The 8,232-nt window shown below is 36.1% G+C and overlaps 1 long non-coding RNA gene across 1 annotated transcript; it reads right to left on the reverse strand.

Annotated features, from left to right (window-relative positions):
* Nucleotides 1-280: 280 nt before the first annotated feature.
* LOC120520496 lies at nucleotides 281-2,109 on the reverse strand. Its single transcript, XR_005631852.1, has 4 exons — nucleotides 1,654-2,109; nucleotides 1,388-1,556; nucleotides 1,168-1,289; nucleotides 281-718 (listed from the first exon to the last, which is right to left on the reverse strand). It is a non-coding gene; the product is annotated as an uncharacterized LOC120520496 (long non-coding RNA).
* Nucleotides 2,110-8,232: the final 6,123 nt, after the last annotated feature.

Below are 8,232 nucleotides of genomic sequence, written 5' to 3' on the forward strand. Positions count from 1 at the left end.
GTTGATTTTAACACCTGACAAGTTTGGAGTGTCAAAATGTTAATAGTGAGTGTTAGTACAGTATATCTGGCATTGTATTATTTTAGATGCAATGTTAAGTTACTGCACCTCACTTTATTTAGAAGCTAATGTCACATTAATAAAAGTTTCATGTATACACATTATACACCAGATTTAAAAAAAACAAGAATTAAGACTTTTCAAAATGTTTGATTTATTAAACAAAACTGTTTACAAAATATTTCAAAACCGATAAAAAAAAAAATCAGGTTTCCCAACCAAAAGCATTTTAATAAATAAAAAAGCCCAGTCTCAATGGCAATTTATAGAGGATACAAGGGTTAATGTATGTATTTATACATTTACATATAGGTTACAGCTGCTATTAATCCTTTTGTGCAAACACTGCTCTGTAACACTGAGCTCATCAACGTGCATGGCAATTGTGTAAAAAATAAATAAGTGCAAGTGGTGATCATTTAAAAAGGATAGCATTAAATAAAATGCTCTAGACATTTGCTAGAGATTCTTCATAGGAGACGTTAAAAACGTAATGAACTTTGAAAGTTCATCAATGGCACTCAGGGAGGTGGTTCCTGCACAAGGGATGAGCTGCTTGTCCACAACCACATAAAAATTGTCGATCCTCTTCTCGGTTTGTCCTACTGTAAGTAGGTATGGTTGGTGACCTTCTCTCCTGCTGAAATGTTCTTAAATGCTGGTACAGGACGATAAAAAATGACACATGATGCATTTAATAAATACACAGCAATTTCAAAACAGAACAGAATAATTTAATACATTAAACACTTCAAACAATGAATAACATTCTATCAGGTTGAAAATATGAAAAGTGCTACAACTAAAAGTTAACACAGTAAGTATGGAGGTTGTCAGCAATTACAACTAACAAGTGTTTGTAATTCATGTCATGTTCAAAGGGAAGAAGATAATATGCTAGAAAGCAGAGACAAGTACAGACCACTGCGATATGGTTAAAATTGATATTAAATGTACATGTCACCAATAAGACAAAAATATTAAACATTATATATTGGTCTTGGGTGAAAAGCAAGAGAACAACTTCCTTCAGTACCAATCAACCAAAAAAAATCTATGACTGTACAACACATTGCAAAGACATTGATCTTGCATTAGTAAATTTACCTTATGTAAATGTACAAGCCTGTCAACAGCATCAGTTTGACTGATTGTAGCCTTGTTCCTCCCTGCAGAAGGCGGTAACAAATAAAACAGCAGCAAGAAAGAGGAAATGTTGCTGTTACAGTCTGATGGAAAATGAGAAGGGGTCAATGCTCAGAAATATTAATTAGTATGTAGAACAGAGAGCCTCGCCTGTCATTTAAAATTTCAAAATACTACTTACCATTTTCAGGCTGTTGTTTCTCTGTTGCACTGATATAACTTTGAACTTCTGCTGTCAAAGTGAGAGACTTTGCTTCTTTGATGACTTTCTGCTTAAATGCTGTCTCCTACTGCCCAAGCAATCATGCAGATGTTTCAGCATTGAACGGCACAATAAAGTCTTGAATCACCTAATGAAATTGCATATAGAAAAACAACACAAAGCCGTCATGTCTCAATCACAATTCCTTAAACTAGAAATAAATAGAAGAGAATGTTTGTACTTACCAAACCTCCCAACTTCTCAGGCATTACTTGAGTTTGAGGTTGCAGACAGGTCCAGCTGTGTTCTCCCCAACCCTTCTACATCACTGGAGTCTGAAAGCACATCAGTGCATGTACTTGGTGTTAAGGTAGCAGGGGGTGAAAATTGTTTTTTCAAAAAGAGAACATCAATATTGATTAATTTTCAAATATTTTATGAAGACATTTGAACATTTCTGAACAAAATTATACACCATCAGAAACATCCAGGTCAGCTAAAAGAAAAAAAATCTTACTGTGAAGCATATCTGTGGGTTGCTCTGAATCAACTCTTGAAAAATATCTTCCTCCACATTAGTATTTGTCTCATCAAAGGAGAAATGTGATAATAAATGTCAATAAAATTAATTTTTCAAATCAGAAGAAACATTAGCTAATGCTTAATTAAATTCAAACTTAGCTTCAGTTAGAAACTTTTCAAGTTTTAATCCAACTAGCAATTTAATGTATTTTTTCCATGTGTGTAGTACAGACCCATGGCTTTGAAATGAGGTTGTTTGTGTTGGTATGTGGTGTAGTTTGTCTGCATGATACGGTGAAATGTGTTTTAAAACATTTTTTGAACCTTTGTTGTCCTGACACTGGGCCACTTTGAGTTTAAGTATTTGGACTGAAATATCCCTACATAATCTACTCAATCATTAATTTGCTAAAATAACAAGTAGTCTATTTCCATTTATCAAGGGGTTTAATGTAGTAATATTAGCATGAAACTCTAACATTAAAACTCTCACTTACTGTATAAGCGTAAAATAGAAATATACTTACTATTGTAAAAAGTTTCAGTCGTTAATTTGTTAAAAATAAGTATCATACTCACCTTAATTTATCTATCATCTGGCAGTGCAATCAGTAACGGCCGCCATTAAAGTAAAAGGAAGTTCTGTTCCAGCTAGCACCGGAAATCAAATCCACTCTTTGCTGGTGTAATGTACACCTACTCCCCAAAATAACACTCAATCTAAACACTCTGTAACACTCCCAGTGTTGATGTCCTCAAATCAACACCCGAATTAACACTTGTTAACTCAGAAAAAGTTAGCACTGAAAAAACAACACTAAACTACACTGAAGATTTTGCTGTGTAGGTGCCATGGGTGTCATTCCTAAACGGCTCATGCAATATTTTTGTTAAATCCCTTAATTTAAAGCTGAAAGTCTACACTTCAATCACATCTTGATTGCTTAATTTCAAATCCACTGTGGTGGTGTACAGAGCCAAAATTTAAAAAATTGTGTCACTGTCCAAATACTTATGGACCTGGCTTTACTTCCTTTCTTATACAGATTTATTTTTTCTGTAAGACATTTTTCGTGTGTGTGATTCCATTCTTTTAACAGCATTATAAAGCAAAGCAAATGTCAGCACAGAGATGCATAAATGTATTAGAAATGTAAACAAATCATGAAGGGCTTTATGGGTAGATGTATTTTTTTCTGATTTTTAAAAACTCTTTGCAAATTGTAGCATTATTATTATATACATATTTCTGTATTTTCAGAGAACCACCAGGTTTATGGATGAAGATAAAAATATTGCTGTTGACTTGTAAATATGTACAAAGCAGTCAGCTTGCCAATAATGAATTAGATATATGTTCATTGTAATTTTTCACTTAGGATAATAAAAATGGTGAAAGACAAATATTAATACATAACAATAAAAAAAGTCACAAGAATCAAAAAGTCTGAACATGGGTAAAATTTGGCCATATCTATGCAGGTAAAATGATTGATCAAAAATAGTGATGAGCACAGTCTGTGGAGTTAGCGTCACAATTAGTTTGGTGAAATCATGGAAATGTTTGCTGAACTTGGTGAAATGCTTTGAAGTCAATGGGCAAGAAGAAACTGAACTAATTTTGAGTGGATTCCATAATAGTGTTGGAATTGTCACTAAGGGCTATAGAAGTGTCAGACAACTACACTGGACCAATGATTGTGGCCAAAAATGTGATCTGTGCTCTGAAGCAGCGGTACTAACCAGTGTACCACTTTGCCTCAATCAAAAAAAAAAATGTTGATGGAATGATAACCAGAAACAAAATACAACAAATGGCCACAAACTAGCAATAAATTGAATATAAACCCACGAAACATAGAGAAACATAGGCTGACTTCGTAGCACTATTTAAAGACACAAAGGAGAGGACCCCATCGACAAAAATCTTCATCTCGGGTCCATTACCTTTCGTCAGACGATCAAATGAATACTACAGTCGTCTGCTGGGTCTAAACAACTGGATGAAAGGCTTCTGAGACTCAAGGCATTGGGTTTATTGACAATTGGGACCTCTTTTAGGAAAGGCCGCGGAATGGACAACATCCGAATAGATTTGGCGCCCGAGTCCTCTCCGAAAACATTGCTGAGGTAATTCGTCTTATCTTGACTGTCTATTTCTACTTTAAACCCCTTCCGTAATGATACTGCTTTGCTAAGACATAATGGCTTAACAAAGTCTTCCATAAAACTACACAACATTAATAATCTAATAACCAATCTTAATGCACATAAAAAATCTAGGCAGTGCGGCATAAACACCAATAATTTAATTGCAATTACTACTTTAGATCAACAATGCATTAAAACTATAAAACAGATTGTAGATTACATAAAAATACACACAGAGCGTTAACAAAAATAACGTTTTGTTCCAAATACCAATAACACGCATAGAATTCAGCTCTGCCTCTCCAAAACATTAAATATGGCACTATTAAATGTTAGAGCTTTAACTAACAAGACATTTTTTATAAACGATCTTATTAGTGATAGAAACATTGATTTTATTGCACTAAGTGAAACGTGGCTTAATCCAATCTGCGCCTCCGGATTACAGTTTTACTCGTGCAGACCGCCAGGGAAAAAAGGGGGCGGCTTGGCAAACATTTACTCGAGCCGGTTAAAATGTAAAGATGTTAGTTTTGGTAAATTTAAGTCCTTTGAGTATCTCGTTGTTATTCATGGAGATTCTCACGTTCTAGTATTATCCGTGTATAGACCTCCTAAATATAACGCGTCTTTCTTTGAGGAATTCTCTGACTTAATGTCAATTTTAATTACAAACTATGACACACTCTTAATAGTCGGCGACTTTAACTTTCATATCGATAATCAGTGTGACTTAAAGGTAAAGGAATTCATGAACCTCCTGGACTCTTTTGATTTGAGACAGCTTGTTAATCAGCCTACACATAAAGCAGGTCATACGCTAGGACTTAAAGTTGATATAAAGCAGATCATTGATATTGGTCTATCAGACCATTTCTTCTACTATTTAATATAGAAATAATGATAGAAAACATTCATGAGAAGCATATTGTTAAAAAACGCTTCTTTGACTCATCAGCAGCTTTAAAACTTACAAACATTCTAAGCAATCAGTCCGTTTATAGTGCCAACTATAATAGCGAGGATAATGTAAATAGTAAAGTGGAAAACTTTAATTCTAAAGTAAGAGCTGCTGTTGACATAGTTGCACCTGAAAAGACAGTTAAAAATCTTCTAGTATTGTTATTCCATGGAAGACCCAAAGAGTGTCTGATTTAAAAAGAACATGTCGTAGAGCTGAGCGTAAATGGAGGAAAACTAAACTAACTATCCATTATGAGATATTGAAGGTTAAAATAACAGAATACAATAACACAGTCCGTCTTGAGAGGCTGCTATTTCTCTAAGATTATAAATAACAATGCTAGTAATCCCAGAGTCTTATTTTCTACAATTGATCGTCTGTTAAACCAGGTAACACAAAGGAATGCCCCCAGAATACTTCCAGTGAAACCTGTGAGAACATTGCTGTATTTTTCAATCAAAAAATTAATGATATTAGAAATAACATAGTATATCTCCCCAACACTGCAGAACCTCCTAAAGCCCCAGTACTCCATTATAAACAAATTAAATCTTTCACCAGGATAGATTTACCTGAATTACATAGTATAATCTCTCAACTGAAACCCTCCACCTGCGTCCTTGACCCAATACCAACAAGGTTTTTCAAAGAAGTATCAGGCGTGCTAATTGACAATATTCTTGACATAGTAAATTCGTCATTAGATACGGGGTCTTCCCAGACTGTCTTAAGACTGCTGTAGTTAAACCCCTGCTCAAAAAAATAATCTTGACCCTCTGCTTTTGAAAATTTTAGACCCATCTCTAACCTGCCCTTATTAAGTAAAATTCTAGAGAAGGCAGTCATTTGCAGTTAAATGACCACCTCAATAAACATGCTATTCTTGATAAATTTCAGTCAGGTTTCAGAACAAATCACAGCACAGAAACTGCACTCGTTAAAGTAGTAAATGACTTTGGGTAAATGCAGACAGAGGCCATTTATCTGTTCTCATCCTCTTAGATCTGAGTGCTGCATTTGACACCATTGATCACAATATTCTTAGAAATCGCCTTAGTCAATGGGTGGGCCTCTCTGGCAGTGTCTTAAATTGGTTTGAATCCTACCTGGCAGGGAGAAAATTCTTTGTGAGTTGTGGTAATCAACTCAAAGACACATGATATTCTATATGGTGTTCCACAAGGCTCTATCCTGGGTCCGCTGCTTTTCTCAATCTATATGCTTCCGTTAGGTCAGATTATCTCAGGTTACAACGTGAGCTACCACAGCTATGCTGATGACACACAGCTGTACTTATCAATAGCACCTGATGACACTGACTCTCTTGATTCACTAACACAATGTCTTACTGGTATTTCTGAATGGATGAATAGTAATTTTCTCAAACTAAATAAAGAGAAAACTGAAATTTTAGTAATTGGCAATAATGGATTCAATGAGGGTATCAGAAATAAACTTGATGCATAGGATTAAAAGTTAAGGCGGAAGTAAAAATTTAGGGGTAACTGTTGACTGTAATCTGAATTTTAAATCGCATATTCATCAGACCACTAGGACAGCATTTTTTCACTTAAGAAACATAGCAAAAGTTAGACCTCTTATATCATTGAAAGATGCTGAGAAATTAATTCACACTTTTGTTTTTAGTCGACTAGATTACTGTAACGCACTCCTCTCAGGACTACCCAAAAAAGACATAAATAATTTGCAAGAGTGCAGAATGCAGCTGCTAGAATCCTAACTAGGAAAAGAAAATCCGAGCACATTTCTCCAGTTTTGATGTCACTACACTGGTTACCTGTGTCATTCAGGATTGACTTTAAAAAAATTCTGCTTATGGTTTATAAAAGCCTTAAATAATCTCGCTCCATCTTATATATCGGAATGTCTTATATTCCAAATCGTAACCTTAGATTCTCAAATGAGTGTCTCCTTATAATTCCAAAAGCTAAACTTAAAAGAAGTGGTGAGGTGGCCTTCTGCTGTTATGCACCTAAAATCTGGAATAGCCTGCCAATAGGAATTGCCAGGCTAATACAGTAGAGCACTTTAAAACACTGCTGAAAACACATTACTTTAACATGGCCTCTCCTAACTTCACTTTAACTTAATCCTGATACTCTGTATGTTCAATTCATCATAATAACTATTCATGTGGCTCTAAAATCCATACTGACCCCTACTCTCTCTTCTGTTTCTTTTTGGTTTCTTGTGGTACCACCACCTACTCAAAGCATCATGATGCTCCAACATTGATGGACTGAAAGCCAGAAGTCTGTGACCATCATCATCAAGTCCTTCCATGAGAACCCTAAATACAAAGAGGACTGTTTCATTTATGTTAGGTAGATTGCCCAGAGGGACTGGGCGGTCTCTTGGTCTGGAATCCCTGCAGATTTTATTTTTTTCTCCAGCCTCTGGAGTTTTTTTTTTTTCTGTCCACCCTGGCCATGGACCTTACTTATTCTATGTTAATTAATGTTGACTTATTTTATTTTTTATTGTGTCTTTATTTTTCTATTCTTCATTTTGTAAAGCACTTTGAGCTACATTTTTTTGTATGAAAATGTGCTATATAAATAAATATTGTTGTTGTTGTTTTATCACAACATATATATATATATATATCATGGCGGATGACTGGGACCCTTGTCTGGCGGGGCGCCTCCATGGCCGGAAGGACCAGGAGAGAGACAATACCTCCCCAGGACATAGGCGCAGCCCCCTGGATTGTATCGGGGCTCAGTCCTGATACAGGGGGTGCCTGGACAGTTTTTGAGTCCTGGACTGCAGTACTTCCGCCACACCAGGAAGTGCTGTCGGATGATCATTAGGGAGCACCTGGAGCGCTTCTGGGTGCAGCATAAAGGAGGTCACCTCACTCCGTTCGAGGAACCAGAGTTGGCAGGTGGAGGACAAAGTAGAGGCGGCAGAAGAAAGAGAAAGGACCGAGTAGTATTATTTGTGGTTGTTTGTGTGCTGTACTGCAAAGGCAAGTAAAGGTGTGCTACCCTGTGTCTGTCTGTGTTTGGGTTAGGGGCTGCATGACCCCGATGTTCCACAATATATATAGTGGCCACCAGAGGGTGCTCTGCCGCCTAAACCTTACACAGAGAGGCCAAGTCTAGACACACAACACAGCACTTTTTTTCCCCCCCCAATTTCCAATACAAAAACCCCTTTTTTT

This window comes from Polypterus senegalus, unplaced genomic scaffold (assembly GCF_016835505.1).
Source record: "Polypterus senegalus isolate Bchr_013 unplaced genomic scaffold, ASM1683550v1 scaffold_9533, whole genome shotgun sequence".
NCBI classification, from domain to species: domain Eukaryota; kingdom Metazoa; phylum Chordata; class Cladistia; order Polypteriformes; family Polypteridae; genus Polypterus; species Polypterus senegalus.